Source organism: Suncus etruscus, chromosome 2 (genome assembly GCF_024139225.1).
Source record: "Suncus etruscus isolate mSunEtr1 chromosome 2, mSunEtr1.pri.cur, whole genome shotgun sequence".
Classification (NCBI taxonomy): domain Eukaryota; kingdom Metazoa; phylum Chordata; class Mammalia; order Eulipotyphla; family Soricidae; genus Suncus; species Suncus etruscus.
In genome coordinates, this window is record NC_064849.1 from 121,183,594 (window position 1) to 121,204,274 (window position 20,681).

The window sequence follows — 20,681 nt, forward strand, 5'->3', positions numbered from 1 at the left end:
GAAACAACATGGGCCAGTGCCAGACATAGAGAATGAAGATGGCAACTCTGATGACTTGAACATGATCAACCACCTAGTCAGTCTCTCAGATAAGGAGTTTAGAGTTGCAATATGGAACATGTTCAAAGAACTCAAACAAAGTATAGAAGAGAAAACTAAAAAGAATCAGGAGAATATGAAGATAGAAATGAGAAAACTCCAAACGGAAATTTCAGATCAAATAACAGGTCTGAGAAACTCAGTAGATGAATTGAAGAAAAACATGTTTGAGATTTCCCACAGGTTAACAGCAGCTGAGGATAGAATCAGTACACTGGAAGATGAGATACATAACAATTACATACAGCAGAAGAAATTGGAAAAAAGCCTCAAAGCAAATGATCAAACAATGGAAAAATTACTCAAAGAATGGGAACAGATGAAAATAGAAGTCTATGATAAGCTCAACAGAAACAACCTAAGAATCATTGGAGTCCCAGAGACTCAGGAAGAAAATCTCTGGGAAGAATCAACAGTCAAGAACATCATTAAAGAGAAACTACCAGAGATAATGAATACATGTGATCAAATCCTGCATGCCCGAAGAGTGCCAACTAAAAGAGACCCCAGAAAAAACACCCCAAGACACATTCTAGTCACAATGACGAATCCCATAGATAGAGACAGAATTCTGAAAGCAGCAAGATCTAAAAGAGAAATTACATTTAAGGGAACATCCTTGAGATTTACTGCAGACCTGTCACCAGAAACACTCAAGGCCAGAAGGCAGTGGTGGGACATAGTAACAAAACTCAATGAAATAAATGCTTCGCCTAGAATACTGTACCCAGCAAAACTCACTTTTAGGTTTGAAGGAACAATACATAGTTTCACAGACAAACAACAGCTCAAAAACTTCACAGACTCAAAACCATTCTTAAAAGAAAAACTGAACGGCATACTTTAAGACAAGGCTTACCAACAAACACACCAAACTTTAATATAAAGATGGCACTAACTCCCAGGACAATTCTTTCTCTCAATGTCAATGGACTAAATGCACCAGTTAAGAGACACAGAGTGGCTAAATGGATCAAAAAAACTCAATCCAACCTTCTGCTGCCTACAAGAAACGCACCTGAATAGTCAGAACAAACATAGACTCAAAATAAAAGGCTGGAGGAAAATCATCCAAGCAAACAACACCCAAAAAATAGCAGGAGTGGCCATATTAATATCAGATGATGCAAACTTTATACTTAGGAAAGTAGTAAGGGACAAAGATGGACATTTTGTATTAATCAAGGGATATATACAGCAGGAAGAAATCACCCTCCTAAACATATATGCACCGAATGAGGGGCCAGCAAAATATTTAATACAACTGTTGACAGATCTGAAAAATAATATCAATAACAACACAATAATTGTGGGAGACCTCAACACGGCATTGTCAACACTAGACAGGTCAACCAGACTGAAACCCAACAAGAATATACTAGACCTGAGGAGAGAAATGGAAGTAAGAGGCCTAGTAGATATATACAGGACACTCCACCCCCAGAAGCCTGGATACACATTTTTCTCTAATGTACATGGGACATTCTCTAGGATAGACTACATGTTAGCACACAAAACATATCTCCATAATATCAAGAGGATAGAAATTTTGCAGGCTGCCTTTGCTGACCACAAAGCCCTGAAATTATATATAAACTACAAAGGGACACAGAAGAAAAATTTTAACACCTGGAAGTTAAATAGCCTCATACTGAATAATCAGTGGGTCCGAGATGAAATCAAAGAGGAAATCAAAACCTTCCTAAAAACAAATGACAATGGAGACACAATTTATCAGAACCTATGGGACACAGCAAAAGCAGTACTGAGAGGAAAATTTATAGCTTTGCAAGCACACATCAGGAAAGAAGAAGGGGCATACCTGAATAGCTTAATGACGCAGCTCATAGAATTAGAAAGTGCTCAACAAAAGGATCCAAAAATAGGGAGGCAGAAGGAAATAACAAAGCTGAGAGCAGAAATCAATGAAGTGGAAACCAGAAAAACCATCCAAAAGATCAACGAAAGCAGAAGTTGGTTCTTTGAAAAAATAAACAAGATTGATAGACCACTGGCAAAACTAACAAAGAAAGAAAGAGAGAGAAACTTGATAACTCGTATTAGGAATGAAAAAGGAGAGATCACTACTGATATGGTAGAGATTCAAAGGGTAATCAGAAACTACTTTGAGAAACTCTATGCCACTAAAAATGAAAACCTGGAAGAAATGGATAAATTTTTGGAATCTTATAATCTTCCACGATTGAATGAAGAGGATGTAGCATATCTAAACACACCCATTACTATTGAGGAAATTAAGAAAGTAATCAAATGTCTGCCCAAAAACAAAAGCCCAGGCCCAGATGGATTTACTAATGAATTCTTTCAAACCTTTCAAGAGGAACTACTACCAATCCTGGCAAGACTCTTTCATGAAATTGAAAAAACAGGAAAACTTCCAAATAGCTTTCATGAAGCCAACATTACCTTGATACCTAAACCAGACAGAGATGCTACGAAAAAAGAAAATTACAGACCAATATCGCTGATGAATGCAGATGCAAAGATCTTCAACAAAATCCTGGCAAATAGGATTCAATGCCTCATTAAGAAGATCATCCACTACGATCAAGTAGGTTTCATTCCAGGAATGCAAGGCTGGTTTAACATCCGTAAATCTATCAACATAATACACAACATCAACAGCAAGAAAAATAAAAATCACATGATCATATCAATCGACGCAGAGAAAGCATTTGACAAGGTCCAACACCCATTCTTGATCAAAACTCTCAGCAAGATGGGAATGGAGGGAACCTTTCTCAATATAGTTAAGGCCATCTACCACAAGCCAGAGGCAAATATTGTCCTCAATGGAGAAAAACTGAAAGCCTTTCCTCTAAATTCTGGCACAAGACAAGGCTGTCCTCTCTCACCACTTCTATTCAACATAGCACTTGAAGTACTTGCTATAGCGATTAGGCAAGAAAAGGATATCAAGGGAATCCAGATAGGAAAGGAAGAAGTCAAGCTCTCACTGTTTGCAGATGACATGATACTCTACTTAGAAAACCCCAAAGACTCTATCAAAAAGCTTATAGAAACAATAGACTCATATAGCAAGGTGGCAGGCTACAAAATTAACACACAAAAATCAATGGCCTTCCTATACACCAATACTAATAAGGAAGAAATGGACATTAAGAAAACAACTCCATTCACTATAGTGTCACACAAACTCAAATATCTTGGAATCAACTTGACTAAAAATGTGAAGGACCTATACAAGGAAAACTATAAAACTCTGCTCCAAGAAATAAGAGAGGACACGCGGAAATGGAAGCATATACCCTGCTCATGGATTGGCAGGATTAACATCATTAAAATGGCAATACTCCCCAAAGCACTGTACAGATTTAATGCGATCCCCCTAAAGATACCCATGACATTCTTCAAAGAAGTGGATCAGGCACTTTTGAAATTTATTTGGAACAATAAACACCCTCGAATAGCTAAAGCAATCATTGGGAAAAAGAATATGGGAGGAATTACTTTCCCCAACTTTAAACTTTACTACAAAGCAATAGTTATCAAAACAGCATGGTATTGGAATAAAGACAGGCCCTCAGATCAGTGGAATAAGCTTGAATACTCAGAGAATGTTCCCCAGACATACAATCATCTAATTTTTGATAAAGGAGCAAAAAATCCTAAATGGAACAAAGAAAGCCTCTTCAACAAGTGGTGTTGGCAAAACTGGGTAGCCACTTGCAAAAAATTGAACTTAGACCCCCAGCTAACATCATGTACGAAGGTAAAATCCAAATGGATTAAAGACCTCGATATCAGCCCCAAAACCATAAGATATATAGAACAATACGTAGGTAAAACACTCCAGGACATTGAGGCTAAAGGTATCTTCAAGGAAGAAACTGCACTCTCCAAGCAAGTGAAAGCAGAAATTAACAGATGGGAATATATTAAGCTGAGAAGCTTCTGCACCTCAAAGGAAATAGTGCCCAAGATACAAGAGCCACCCACTGAGTGGGAGAAACTATTCACCCAATACCCATCAGATAAGGGGCTAATCTCCAAAATATACAAGGCACTGATAGAACTTTACAAGAAAAAAACATCTAATCCCATCAAAAAATGGGGAGAAGAAATGAACAGACACTTTGACAAAGAAGAAATACAGATGGCCAAAAGACACATGAAAAAGTGCTCCACATCACTAATCATCAGGGAGATGCAAATCAAAACAACGATGAGATACCACTTCACACCACAGAGAATGGCACACATCACAAAGAATGAGAATAAACAGTGTTGGCGGGGATGTGGGGAGAAAGGAACTCTTATCCACTGCTGGTGGGAATGCCGTCTAGTTCAACCTTTATGGAAAGCGATATGGAGATTCCTCCAAAAACTGGAAATCGAGCTCCCATACGATCCAGCTATACCACTCCTAGGAATATACCCTAGGAACACAAAAATACAATACAAAAACCCCTTCCTTACACCTATATTCATTGCAGCACTATTTACCATAGCAAGACTCTGGAAACAACCAAGATGCCCTTCAACAGACGAATGGCTAAAGAAACTGTGGTACATATACACAATGGAATATTATGCAGCTGTCAGGAGAGATGAAGTCATGAAATTTTCCTATACATGGATGTACATGGAATCTATTATGCTGAGTGAAATAAGTCAGAGAGAGAGAGAAAAATGCAGAATGGTCTCACACATTTATGGGTTTTAAGAAAAATGAAAGACATTCTTGCAATAATAACTTTCAGACACAAAAGAGAAAAGAGCTGGAAGTTCCAGCTCACCTCAGGAAGCTCATCACAAAGAGTGATGAGTTTAGTTGGATAAATAACTACATTTTGAACTGTCCTAATAATGAGAATGTATGAGGGAAATTGAGAACCTGTTTAGAGTACAGGCGGGGGTCGGGTGGGGAGGAGGGAGACTTGGGACATTGGTGATGGGAAAGTTGCACTGGTGATGGGTGGTGTAAAAAAAAAAAAAAAAAAAAAGAGAGATTAAAATGAATGACAGAGAAGTATTATTTAAGGAGATATGACTGAACTTTTGTATAATATATAAAAAAGGTCTATCTAGTGATTCAGGAAAACTAATCTAAAAATAAAAATACATATCATGTTAAGATGGCAAAACATCAAAGACAGAATATCTTTAAAACAACCTGAAATGCAGAAGAGACATATTATCGCTAAGGCAGTGACAGAATGACAAAAGACTTAACAACTTAACTAAAATAACTAGAAGATGTTACAATGAAATTTTCAAAATGTTGTGAGAAAATCGTCAGTTTAAAATTCAACATCATTTAAGATCATTCAAATTAAGGCAAATAGATATTTTTTTTTTTGACTTAACATGGCCCTGTCAGAATAACTACCATGGAGAATGGATATTTCAACACAAAGGGAAAGATGAGAAAGCAGAATATAAGGTATATGAAAAATTAACAAAAGTACTGAAAAATTAGAAGCTGGGGAGAGAATTTAAAGGGCTGGAGTACATGCTTTGCATGTGGGAATCCTGCATCCTATGGTCCCCTAAACACTGCCAGAGCAACTAATGGATCAAAACATCTCAATAGTTATTAGCATAAGTTGACAACAGGGCAATGTGAATATATACAATAAGGTAATTAATGATTACATAGATTATCAAAAAGCAGCACTTGTTTGTGGTATATTGAAAAATAAGACAAAGGAATGGAAGGTATCTAACTATTAAGCCAAACTCTTGGTGTTGGATTTCAGAATTGAGACGGTCAAGGAAGGCAGTAAAGGGTGAGTAGGAATGATGGGGCTGACTGGAGATAACATAAGTATATCTGATCAGTCTAAGGGGTTATTTCCATATCAGTACTGAAGGTTCATTTCTAACGATGTGCTGGAGACCATACATTGCCAATGCTTGAACACATTATACCAATATTTTTGTAATTTGGTTGAAAGTGACATTTCCATGAAGAAACCAATTTAAGGGAAAAAAATAAGAAATACTCGTAAGTTGTACTGAGGCATCTATAATCTTTCCAAATCATCTGCACTACAGCCAAGACTCTCTGGGGTTGCAGATCAGCTACTTGGTTGTTTTGTGGAGAAATTGAGACCCAGAGGTGTTCAGTCGCCAGCTCCTCTCCACACAGCTGGCTGTCAGGCCACAGCAAGAAAACCCAAGCCAAGTAGATCTTTGGCAAAGTAAATTGAAGTCGCCCTTTTCTCCTCATATAGTTAGGTATGAAAGTAATTTGGTCTAAGATGTGTGAATAAATCTTTCTGGATAAGTAGATTCCAATTGTAAGCATGCTTTTCCTATTACAAATTATGTAATCATCATCCTCATTGAAATATTCAATGCCAAAATAAATCGCAGTTCTGAGACATGAACTACATCTCACATGGCGAATTTTGTCTTGAGATAATTAAATGCTTTTTGGTCTTTCATTTACATGATTTTTTGTTTGTTTTATTTTGAAGTCAGACCCTGTGCAATGCGCTCAGAGATTTCTTCTGCTTCATTCAGGCATTGCTCCAGGTGGAGCTTGGGAGAAAAAAGAGGGAATGGGAAATGAACCCAGATTGGCTGCATGTAGGGCAAGCACTCTACCTACTGTACTATCTCTCTTGTTCAGTCTTTTATTTACCTTCTCACTCTCCTCCCATAGTGTGAAATGCTACTAAATAATAACTCTATTTTTATAGCATTATGTTAAAAATAACTCACTATTCTAATGCATCTAACTTTGTCTTTGAGGGTTTTTTTGTTTTCTGTTCATCCAAACACAGATTTTTATAGTTCCATCCATAGTATTCATAAAACCTGAAATCTGTTCTGCATTTATCTTCTAATATAAAGTATTGTATTAAAATCAAATATAAAGTACATTTCCATAGCAATCATTTAAATGGACCTTTTGTACATTATAATCCACTAGTCATAAACCTGTAAAAACAATTTCTTATTGACATTGGTATTGCTTCTATTTTTTGGTATTAAATATATTTCTATCATACCTTTTTGAGCTAATGTTATATTGTCAAAGAATATAGTATCCGAATTGTAACTAAGTAGTCAAATACATGAATATTTTGATAGCCAGGAAGTCCTATTATGTTTTTTCCAGTGACAAAGTCACTTGTAGTGTCTGAGTTATTAGCATTTCACTGTACTCCTCAATATTGAGCAATTCTTTTTTTTTTTTTTTTTTTTTTTTTTTGGTTTTTGGGCCACACCCTGTGACACGGGGGAGGGGGTTACCCTGACTATGCACTCAGAAATCGCTCCTTGGGGACCATAAGGGATGCCAGGGGATGAAACATTGGTCTGTCCTAGGCTAGCACAGGCAAGGCTAATGCCTTCCTGCTTGTGCCACCATTCTAGCCCCAATATGGAGCAATTCTTGTATTCACAGACAAGTGTGCTAACTCCAGGAGTGTGTTCATTGCCGTGATAAAAAGTCCTCTTTTTTTTTTTTAATGAAACCATTGTGATTTACAAAGTTCTAAGTAGTTGGGTTTCAGACATACAATGTTTCAGAACCAATCCCACCACCAGGGTCCACCTCCTTCCACCAGTGTTCCCAGAGTGCATTCCATGTGACTACCCCCGGCCTCCAGCTGCCAGCATAACAGGCCCAGAAAAATCATCTCATAATGTTGCAAAAAGAACTTGGTAGTTTACCAGGCTGGGAAATTTTCTGGTTCCATTTTGTTCTCAGATCTAGATCTAGGTCCATAGTATGCTGGGCACCCATACAACTCCCATTTCTTCGATTTTCTGGTCTCTAGGGTGCTGGCTTACAAATCTCATAGCATACACATACCACATTACCCTAGAGCAGAAAGGGGGACAGTCCAAGGGAAATTGAAGAGGGAAATTATGGAGATATGCCTCCTGTTTCTCCAGCAGGGATGAGGGATGTCTGTTTCAAGGTAGGGCCACAACTGTGTTCACTAGTGCCCAGGCCATTACCTCTGACCCCTACAGTCTCTTCCGCCTTGGTTTCCTTCTTTCCTCAACCCCCAGCTAGTCTTCTACAATCTTGCCTTACTTACAGTTGTTTCTACCTGCATACTTATGGAGGGACCTCACAGATTAATCATGTATACCCTGCTTCTCAGAGTATGAAGTCTGAAAGGTGATAGAAACCTCTTCTAAAAGGCAGAACACAAATGTTGCCATCAAAACACTTGGAATAAAGTCACAGGAGGTTTCTTATGGGAAAGCTATTTAGAAAACTGGAGGTTTGATTGTGAGGAGGAGGGGTTGATTCTGAAGATGCCCCCCCCCCACTTCTCAGAATCCTCATGGGATGTTGAATCCTAGTGCTTTGGACACCTATCCCTGTGACACAAAGAGCTGAAGATGCCAAGGGCCACACAGGTTTAGGAAAAGCAATGGTCTTGCTTTTCTCCTGATTTGGATTTGATATTTTTATTTTTAAGTGGAATAAAACAAATATTTGAAATGGGGTCTCTTTAAACAGGCCAAGACAGTCCAGGATGCACCACGTGTGGTGCTGGAAATGCAGAGAAAGAGAGAGGACAAAGGCTGTATGAGAAGGTTGGAACTGGAATTATTTTGGGTTGGTCACTGGCATTTCTTGTAATATATTTTTTCTAGTTTTTTGGGCCACAGCCGGTGATGCTCAAGGGTTACTTCTGTGCTCAGAAATTGTTGTTTCTTGCAGGCTCGAAGGACCATATGGGATGCCGGGAATTGAACCCACGTCCGTCCCGAGTCAACCACATACAAGGCAAATGTCTTACCACTATGCTATCTCAACAGAACATTTCTTGTAATCTATATAGAAGGGTGACACAATCTCTGACATCAGATACCAGGCTTTTAGAACCAATTATACTGTCACATGTGTGAAAAGAATGCTCATCTCTTATTTTGAATGTGTGAGGACTGGATCATTTACATCGTCTTTAGCTGACATCATTTGGTCTGTTTAAGGATTTTTCTTATCAACTCAAACCCCCTCAAGAACTTCCCTTCTTGTCAAATATGACAATGATAGTTGGAACTATTCACTATGGGCAAAAACTGGGTACTGAAAGGGGATAAAGTAATATGTATGGTACCCCTTCTTTAACAATAGTGCAAACCACGCACACACACACACACAGAGAGAGAGAGAGAGAGAGAGAGAGAGAGAGAGAGAGAGAGAGAGAGAGAGAGAGAGAGAGAGAGAGAGAAAGAGACAGAGAGAGAAAGGAGAGAGAGAAGTAAGATTCCTTATCAAGAAACAGGTAAGGGAAGGTAGGTGGGAAGGAAACTGGGGACATTGATGGCGAGAAATATGCACTGCTGAATGGTGCTGAACATACTATGACTGAAACTCCATCATGAACAATTTTATATCCACAGTGCTTAAATAAAATTTAAAAAAAAAATAACCTCCTTAAATCTCAGAGATCTACTAACATATGTGCATTGTAGTTACCAGAGTTTTCACTAGATTTTTTCAGACTGAGGGGGGATGTGATGGTGCAAGTTTAATGGGTGTCAGGTCAAGCGTTATAGTGTTGGAGGTAAAAGACAAATGTTTCAACTCATGTGTTTATTGTCACTGTCTTAAAATGGAATCACCATATCATGACACAGTATAGACAGACTTTTTTATCTGTTTTTTTTTTTTCAGTTCTAAGGATTTTAGTAATGGATCTGACGTTCATCCTAACTACCCATGGAGAGACAAGAAAGCACCTCAGAGAGAGCACACTTAGACCCTAGCACACCACCTGCCATGCAAAGCTTTCTGCTCAGAATAAGGATGTTCTAGAATTAGAGTGTTTTGGGCCTGACAGTTTTTCCCATATGGCTGAGAGAACACCTTTTGGTGGAAGGTGTTGGAGTGAGAGCAGGCCTCATGGGCTCTGGTTCCTTCAAAGGGTTTCTGCTCTTAGTCTAGTGATCTGAAGGCAGCTCCCATCCTCCTCCTCTCTAATGGATAGTGTATTCCACGTGTATTTTTTCACGGAGTGCTGTCCTTCAAATCAATGAGGAGAGTTCTATCTCTATCCAGAGGTAAGAGTGGTTCTGAATTCTTAGTAGTATAAAGCAGGTATAGTTTGACTGTTCACTCATGTAAAGTTGAACCTAAGTTGGACGATATTCCTTTATACTATCTGCCCCCCTTAGATGTTGAGATCACCACGAAAAGGGAAGAGTGAGATTTTTGCAGTAATTAGAATAGCACTAGGTTTTGCTGGAAATAACAGACCATTAGCTAGAACAACTCAGATCATTTTTGCCCCAGTAAAAATTCAGAAAGTGATGAAATATGGGTTTTATGGAACAGTTAGCGAGCTTCAGTCACATTTTCCCTGAACCACATTATTCTCTTATTTTAGAGACACACCTGGTGGTACTTATGGTATATTCCTGGCTCTGCACTCCTAGTAGAATTACTCCTAGTGGTGCTTAGAGGACCATTTGGGATGTCAGGAATTAAATTAGGGTCAGCTGTGTGACCCCAGGAATCACATCATTCTTATCCCAAATCATAACTCGGAAGGTAAAAGCAGTTGATCTTCACCTTACATTTCACAAATTTGGGAAGCTGTAGCTCTCTTTAATGGTTTTTAATGGGTTTTCCTGGAAGAGCAGGCAATCTCCTTTCCCTTGAAAATCATATCAAGCCTTGGCACCCTTGAGAATTTTCAACTGTGGGTTACCCTTGCTATCTGCTGCATATGTTTCCATTACAGGTCTTCTGTTAACCAGGAGTGGAAGACAGTGTCCCCTTGCTCCCATGCTCCTTTTCTCTGTGATGCTGCAACTTCTTTCATCAAATGGTGGTGTCCACCCCCCACCCTTCTATCTCGGCTGCCTTTGGGACTTGAAACATGGGATGCAGGTGCCCTTACACACTGTAACCCACTGAATAAGCCCTACTGTTCAGGGAGCCTGATGGGTGATGGTCCAGTGGATCCCTTAGCCTCAGCACACCTTCAGAGTTGCCCCATTGCCCCACTGCCTTGCAGCTGACACTTAAAGGAGCTCAGCAGAGCCTGACTAGAAGATGGCACAAGGGGAGTTTCAGACCTGGTAGCTGTTTTTAATTGCTCTTTTCAGGATAGTTTGAAGTGAAGCACCCAACTCCCTGACACACCGAGGTCTCCATTGTGTGTTTCCCACTGTGTTTATACCAGCTATGTTATTTTATAACCACAGAACTTAACTACTTTTCAAAGGGATGAGGAATGAGCTTGAACATTAAGGAAATGTTCTATGGAAACAAATGCTCTGTAAAGACTCAATAATAACAATGGTCTTTAAAACTGTCAAATCAGATGTGGTGAGACATTAAAATATGGAGAGAGAGCTATATCAATGAGACTGATTCTATTCCCAGATGGTTTCTTCTAGTTATCTCTGAGTTTCAGTCCTTATTAACAAGTTGAAGCTGAATTTTATTGATTGTGAGAGCTGCAGAGCATAAAGGCCTCACAAGCATTCGATGGCTTAAAGAAGATGGGGCTGGATTTGCTTACTTGTTGTTCTAGGGAGGAATTCAAAGTGGTCTCTCAAGGGCGAGAGAAGTCAGTGTAATTGTTCATGAATCCAGGGTTTTGTTTTTGTTTTGCTTGTCATGTTGACCTGCCAACCCTAATGTTAACACATCTAAATTGTTAAAAACAAACAAACAAACAGACAAAAAACAACCACAACAAGCTACTATAAACTCTGAAATCAGTGTGAGAAAGGAGACAAACCCTTTAGCTCAAGGTGGTAATCGAAAGTGGCCTTTATCACTTGTGCAAGTGCTCTATGAACAAATTTCAGTCACAAGCTGCCAAGCTGTGGAAGAGCTCGGGACTTACTATTTGTAAAGAGCTGAGCATTTACTTATTTCCTTTAAGCAAATGAATACAAAAGAGGTTTGCAAACTGTTGGTCTTAATTTTTTTCTTTTTGCAAGTACACTCAATTGGAATTAAGACTTGGGGCATTTATGTTAATGTCTGCGTTTTTAATTTTAATTAAAATAACATGTCACTGATAGACTTTTTATTTTCACAATATGTAGCTTTATTTTCTTAAAATTAATTCACCACATAGAGTGATTCTGCTTATACGAGACTTGAATGCTATTTTTTGAGGGGAGTTATAGACTTGGGATACACCTAGCAGGCCTCAGGGCTTATTTCTGGCTCTGAGTTTAAGGTTTATTCCTCCTGATGTTCTGAAGACCATAAGTGATGTCAGTGATTGAACTGGGTTGCCACATGCAAGGTAAGTAAGTACCTTAATCCCTGCACTATTTCTCTGGCCCTAGAACTGAGGACATTTTATAACTTCAAAATCTCTCTATACTATTTTCCCTTTTGTTTTCACTTTGGTACAATAAGAATATGGCATACTGCTTGAGCACCTACGTGTTATTTTGACATGACATGTACATTTTCAAAGTAGCCCCATGTTTTTTTTGTTGTTGTTGTTGGGGGGAAGGTCACACCTGGCATTGCGCAGGGGTTACTCCTGGCTCTACTTTCAGAAATCGCTTCTGACAGGCTCGGAGGACCATATGGGATGCCAGGATTTGAACCACCATCCTTCTGCATACAAGGCAAATGCCCTATCTCCATGCTATCTCTCCAGCCCCTAGCCTCCTGTTTTTAAAAGAAAATGTAGCTAACTCAGGGCTTGAGATGTGGCCAAGTGACTGAGGGATGTCAGAAGGAAGTTACAGTCTAAATTTACCCATTCCTTTAGTCAGTGCCAACAGAAGAAAAGGTTAAGATTAAAGATGAAGAGAAAACGTTTCTCTTGTCCAAGTTTGCTTCCACACTCTGTCTGCCAAATGAGTTCAAGCGACTCCATTCATCTGAGGAACTGGGTCCTGGGGCTTTCTGGCAGCACTGTGAGCTGACAAACATCTCTTTTCAAGAGTTTCAAATGAGTTTGCCTGCACTTCAAAGAACCAATGACTGTGGTGGCCTTTGAATTGAGCATATGCCACTTAAGATACCCCCAAATACCCTCCTCCCCCCAGTTTCACACCACATTTCAGTGCTGGTTCTTGAATTGAGAAGGCCCTTCATGGTGTCCATATTCAGGGGGTGCTTCTTCCACATCCTTCTTTTGTCTTTGATGCTTAATGAGTTCTTAGCCACATCATTTCACTTCCCTGCTCATCTACTGTATTTCCTTTCGGTGGGCCTGATGTTGAAGAATGTGTTTGGAAATAAAAGCACATTGTCTAACTCGAAGGGAAGTCATATGTTTCTCCACTTTTCTACTGGAATTTTATGAAAACTTAGCTTAATGCAAACCTTGTGAAAGAAGCTATGAAGATCTGCAGCTGCAGAATGTCATAGACTCTGAACCTCCTGGCAGTTTGTTGGAGAACTGGGTTTGGTGTGGCAGCTTCCTGACGTGCCCCATACCCACCACTTGGTACTGATCTGGGTGATACCCTTTATTAAATGCAGGGATTTCCCTTCTTTGTGGGTTATATAGGACTGGGCCCTGCCACAGGAAACTGGAAATTCAGAGTGGCTGTATTTTGTCCCCTTTGGAGGATGGGCTTGCTTTGTGGATATGCTGAGAGCTTGTTTTTCTCAACATCTCCTGTGGGTCAGACTGAACTCAAAGTTTGCCTGGGTCATTTCATTCAATCTCCACAATAATCCTGAGGTAATTGTCCCATATTTTACTTTTTAAAGAACTAGGTAACTAAACAGATAAAACAGCTTTCCTAAGATTACCCTGCTATAATCTTGCAGCTAATAATCAAGTCCTATTTTTCTCTTATTCATAGTATAAGAGGGCAAAACAGTGTATTAAATGTATTAACATTTAAAGTGTTAATATATTTAAAAACCTGTTTGTATGATGTTTCTGTGTATTTATAAATATATATATATTTAATTGTTAAACTTAATTTAATTTTGTTTGTGAGAGCTCAGGGCTTTCTCCTGACTTTGCACTCAGGGATCATTCCTAGTGGGCTCAGAGGAATAAATCTGATTCCAGAGATCAAACAGAAGTTGGCTGTAAGCAAGTACTTTATTCACTGTCCCTCACTCAAGCACTTGATGACTTATATTATGGAGAATTCTTGAAAGTTAATGAAAAAAAGCAGTGCAAACTATACACACTGATGCAGCTGAAGACAGTTACTTCTCATCTTCTAAGAATATATACCTTCCCTGAGGTTCCATATTCAGCCCAGTGTTGGCCTCCTCTCCAGCTCTGGTTTTGCATGTGCTCCTGAGTAGCTCTGCTCTAAGCAGATGTTTTTCCATAGAAGGTTCTGCTCCAGCTTCCTCCATGGAGTTGCTGCCAGAGGGCCATTTTATCAACCTGTTCTCTAGCTTGAAACCCACTCAGAATGTGTCACTTCCAAATTTCCAGGCAATATGGAGTTTAGAAATGTCACTTATTTATTCCTGTTCTTTCTGGAAATCTGGAAATCTCTGTGTTCAATCAGAAAGGGAAAAGTTCTTCAGTCACTCATAGGATTTATTAAAAGATTTCTTTATCATTATTCATCTACTTTGATAAATGACTGCAAGTGATGAAATCTCCCTAACTCAGGCCTTGCAACAAGGACTGTGTATTTTGGAGTGATGAGGAGGCCAAGGACTGAGGTCAGCAGGAGAAGAAAGAGGTGACACACACCTCACCACCACCAATAAAACCTGGGTCCTTGCCTTGAACTTGCAGCTCCCTGAGGATAGTGCCTGATGTTTTCTAGGAGAGTAATAAAAAGTATTTAAAAAACTAATTGAATGAATAAATGAGAGCTCTGACCTCTTTTTCAAGCTAAATTAACAAGTAAATTAGGTTACTTAATTTTTAGAATAAAATGGATTTGAGAGCAAGGCAATTTGATTTGATATTTATATGGTCAGAGCTAGCCTTAAACATTTTTATCTATTTATTTTTTGGGGTGCAGGTCATATCTGTTTGTGCTTAGGGTTTACTCTTGACTCTGCACTCAAGAATCACTTCTGGTGGGCTCAGGGGACCAAATGAGGTTCTGTGGCTAAAACCTAGAGTTGGTCATGTGCAAGGCTAATTCTACTTTGCTGTACAGTTGCTTTGGCCTTTTGTTTTATTCATTTTGTTTGTTTGTTTGTTTGGTTTGGGGTCCATACCCAGCAATGTAGAGCTTACTCCTTCCTGGTTCTGTGCTTAGGGATCAATCCTGATGGGCTCCAGGGTTTATATGGGGATTCAACCAAAGCTGACCACATACAAGACAAGCACCTTCACACTATATATCTCTAGATCCAAGACTTTATAGTTCTAAGAGATCTTTCTGGTTTCACCTCAGCAATTTCTAGACTAATTTATTGAGGCGAATCTACAGAATTTAGATCAGATATTTTTTGGTTTATTAACCTTTTTAAAAGCTCCCTCATTTTGTAATTGAGTAATTAGCTGAAAAACCACTGTTCTTCATATGCGTGGATACGTATGGATTTGTTCTGCTGTATAGAACTTGAGCCTGGGCAAATAATTTTGGTCCCTGAAAATGTCCCTAAAGACAGTGTAAAGAAATTTCCTGGAAACTCAATTCAGGCCAGTGCAGACAAGGTCATCCATAGGTGAATTTGGTAGCCATTTCATTGTCTTCAGGAGTCTTTTGTTATCCTCAGCCTCTTTCCCACTTCGTTATCTCCTTCCAGTGAAAAATGGCTTGTCAGACAAAAGAGTTAAATGCATACCTACAGCTTCCTGGTGGAAATGCTGAATGTGAGGAACAAATGTGTAACTCTCCAGTAAATGGACTTTTGAATTGTGTTAAAAGGCTAGGATGCCTATAAAATTCTGTTTGTATTATGCAGTGGAGCAAGAACTGATATTGTTTTTCATGATCTGTTATTCTAGAGACTTTGTAAGTTTCTAACTTTATTGATTGCTGAATCTTTGTGATGAATATCCCTTGGGATGAAGTTTGTGCAAAAGATTGTGCTGTTTAGTGTCCTTTTTAGTTGAGTGCTAGACTGGAGGTGAGCACAGGATGTGGCGAATCTAGCTGAGTTTTTCTTGGCGATGAAAGCTCTGTGTTCTTAATACATCTGTATCTGACCTACCACTTCCTTTTACTCAATGCTTTTAAAAATGGATTTATCCTCATCTTGTATCCTTTAAAGGAAAGAATGACATGCACAGATGTCACTTCTGGAGTTCTTTATTGGGAACCGGCACATATTGTACTTTTCCAGGAAAACAAGCAAAGAAGTGGACCTTTATAGACATGAGCTATGTCCCCTGTGTGAACTTCATTGATATATTGGGAGTTTGTAGTAATTTTAATATCAAAAACAGTGACATTCTGAGATTGTTTTAAAAGCAATTTTGGGGGATTACTGTTGGGGATACAGCTCAGGACCTTGTCTCACACTCATTCAACACATATATGCACAGTGCAGACTCCATCTATGAGCTGTAGTCTTGACTGTTATGGGCTGCTGAATATTGAACTTAGGTTGCTATGCTCTAGGCAGCTCCAAAAGTCTGTACTATTGCTATAGCCCAAGTGTATCATTTTTTGTTGTTTGTTTTTGGGTCACACCCAACTGGGGTTACTTCTGGCTCTGTACTTAGAGATGACTTCTAGTAGACCTGGCAGACCACATGGGATACAAGAGATTGAAACTGGATTGGCCACATGAAAGGCAAGAGCCTGATACTCTGCACTACAGCTCTGCCCCTTGAAGTTGTTTCTGTGGTTTAATTAATATCAATAATCATCTTAATTAATTAATTAATTCTTTTAATTAACATAATTATTTAATTAATTAAAAATCTGTATTGCAATTAATAGTCCCAAGTAGTTTATTTAGGTGGTTCTGACTTTACTATGGGTCCATCTTGGATGGGTTTTGCCGCCTAGTTCATTGATCATAGCATAGCATTCTTTCTCATTGAGCCCACGTTTGGCTTCAGAAACCTCACTGACAGAGTTCCATAAGGTATCATGTCAAAGAACGTTGGTGAATGGATCACATCCTCTTTGCCATGATCCACAGATCTAAGGAGATTCTGTTTGGTGCTAGAAATGTCTGCAGAGGTCCCAGAGAGATAGCACATCGGCGTTTGCCTTGCAAGCAGCTGATCCAGGACCAAAGGTGGTTGGTTCGAATCCTGGTGTCCCATATGGTCCCCCATGCCTGCCAGGAGCTATTTCTGAGCAGACAGCCAGGAGTAACCCCTGAGCACTGCCAGGTGTGGCCCCCCCCCCAAAAAAAATAGAAATGTCTGCAGAAAAATTCTCATGTGAATATTAAAAGGTAATAGTTCTAGAACTTCTAGAATCATAAGGAAAGACTATATCCTAGGCTTTATCTGAGGGTCTGTGCAAAAACCAAGATCACTAATTACAGAAGACAGACTACAACAACTGTGGAGCAGAACTTCTAGAACTATAAAGAAAATCTCAATCCTAGACATCGTCCTATGACCTGTGCAAATACCAAGATCTTTAATTACAGAGGACTGATTTTGTCAACCACAACTGAATAGAACATTTCCTGGCACCATAAAAAAAACAAAAACAAAAACAAAAAAAACAACCTTTGGGTTTGATAACAAGCATGTCCAGAGCTTGTAGTTGTTCCCATGACAGTATGCTTCAAGGGAGAAGAAATCCTGTATTTCTTAGGCTAAGGGAATTTCCTTTCTAATTTTTCCAATACTTACTATGCCTATGCAAAACAAAATAAAAAACAACAAAAAACAAACCTCAAAACCTTGCCACACCAGCCCTCCTTCCCTTTTCAGGGGTCTCAGACTCAATTTATCTGGGGGCCTTAGGAGGCAAAGTCGGTGTGATCCTTGAGTGCAAAGTCAATAGTAAGCCTTAAACATTGGGGGTGTGACCCAAACAACTAAAACAAAACAAAACAAAAAAAGATTCCTCTAGGGCAGGGCCACAAAATGTTGTACGGAGGGCCACAAATGGCCCACGGCCCACGAGTTTGAGACCCCTGCTTTATATCAACTCTTTCTTGTTGTTGTTTTTCATTGCTGTTGTATTTTTTGTCCTTGCTTGTTTTGATTTGGTTTATATTTTTTCTTTCTTTTTTTCCCTTTCTTCTTTTAAATTGATATTTATAGCTACTAGATGGACTCCTCCCAGATTTCTTTTCTAACAGAACCACAGAATTTGAATTATTGTGTTCTGCCTCATAAATTGAGGGGGAAGAAAAAGTGGATGGTATCAGGAGCAAACATTAGCATGAACATTGAGTGGAAATAAAAAATGATCAGATCTAACCACGATCCCCAAAGTCAAAGACAACAGAATCAAGATACCCAATCTACAAGCTATACACAAAGGGGACCTGTTACACTAGTAGTCCAGGGGGCAAAGGTGAGGTATGGAATGCATGCTGGGAACAGGGATGGAGGGAAGACAACATTGGTGGTGGAAATAACCCTAATTCACTGTCACTATGTACCTTAAATATAACTTTGAAAGACTTGTAATTCACATTGGTCACAATAAAAATTATTAAAATAAAGAATGATTCCATATACCACAAAGCACCGAGGGGAGAGTAAATGATCATGCAAGGAGTCTACAGTTAATCCCATGACAGTATACTTCAGGGGTGGAGAAATCCTGTAACTCCTGGGCCAAGGGAATTCCCGCTATAATATCCCCAATACTTAATGTGCCTATGCAGGGGGGAAACAACAACAACAAAAAAACACAAAATAATCATCTTTCCACACATTTATTTGATCGATTGATTTTTTGACGTCTTTATTTTGGTGTAGATATTGAAGTTGATATCTCCAATTTTATTTTATTTCATTTTATTTTATTTTATCTTTCTCTTTCTTTTTTCACTCCAGCATGATTTGATTTCAGAACCGAGACTATTGTGTGGTGCTTGTCTTTATTGCTGTAGTGCTCACTGGATATTGAATTTGATATTTCTTTCTGTATTGTTGTGGTGTTTCATTACCTTTTTCATGTCCTCTCTCAAACTGAATTTGAAAGCCTCTAGAAGGTCTCCGCCCATTTTCAAAGTATTTGACTTCTTTTTTTTTCTTATTTTTTACCCCATTCTATTGCTTTTCTTTCCTACAAACAAAACCACATAACTCGATTTATCTAGCTCCGCATCTTAAATAGAGGCAGAAACAAGGGAGGGTACCAGGATCAAACAGATATAAGACCACTAATAGTAAGCTAGACAAAGAGGGGCCCACCTACTCTAGCAGCCTGGGTGGTGATGGTGGGGTATATGGATTGCAGAAAGGGAACTGGGATGGGGGGAGGACAAATTTGGTGATGGGTATTCCCCTGATTCAATGTTAATATGTACCTAAAATACTACTGTGAAAGGTATGTAAGCCACTATGATCACAATAAAAATTTTTAAAAAAGAATGATTAAAATTAAATTTAGATTTTTAAGACCCCCCCCAAATAAAAGATAACAGTTCTAAAAAAGAAAAATGGTAACATAATTCTGACCAGAAGATATTATAATGTTAGTTGTCATTTGAAATGACTCAAAACTGGATCTGGGGAAAAATATAATATAGGACTGGTAGTCATTAGATGAAAGGCACCCCCTAGTGGCTCTGAGTTTGTAACTACTATAAGATTGAGCTCAGGATTGAAGTGAGGACTGGTCTGGGTTACACAAATATTTTTTCTACGGATGTGGTCAAGCGAACACTTTTGGTTGTTTACAATAGTCTACTCCCTTTGTCTACTTCTATACTGAAATGGAACATACAAAACCAATAACTTAAGGTTTCCAGTTTTCACTTGGGAGTCAATCTGTAGTCTCAGAGCACAGGATTGAGTGCAGAATCCAGACAAGTAACTATTTCCATTCTTACCCAGGAAGGGACGAAGTGGTGTTTTTAGATTTCAAGAGAAATCTTGACCAAGATTTCCTCAAGGATATAATTAGCTGACAAGTTTTTTTCTTTTTTTTTTTTCCAAGAGAGTCAAGTTACCCTTCAAACTGAACTTGAAAGATGACAGGAAAAAGTCAAGATTATTTGAAAAGGCTTAATTATAACAGGTTCACCTTTGAATTGACACCATGTGGGTGGCAGAGGTGGAAGCACCCTTATAACTTCAGTATTTTTTTGCCTAAAAAGTGGAGAAGGGGGAGCAGGCATTTTTAGCACTTAGCAAGTCACTGATTTGAAGTACAGATTGCAAAGCCCACTGGCATCAGAATATCTAAGACGAGTGTTTTTCAAGTTCTCTTAAGATTCTTTGACTTCTCCTTAGGGCTACCCTATGAAATACTGTCAAGGAAAGCAAGCTTCCCACTCTTGTATTTTATATACCCCCTTTGTATACTAATTCCTGCAACATTCTCTGACTCTTGTTCTATTCCAGAGTATCCACTTTCTTACAGAGAAGTGATCTCTAGAAAGGTACCTACTGGAGTCAACACTCATTTCAATATGCATGAAGGTCCCTCCTCTTCTCTCTTCCATTCTTTCTTTCTCTCCTGTTAACCATAAACTAATTTATACCTTTGATTTATTTATTTCTTGGAATCCTGTGTAACCCACTAATGGACTGCTGGGCTACATCTTTCTGGCTGCCTGTTCATGCCATGCATGTGAGACACATAATTAGAGA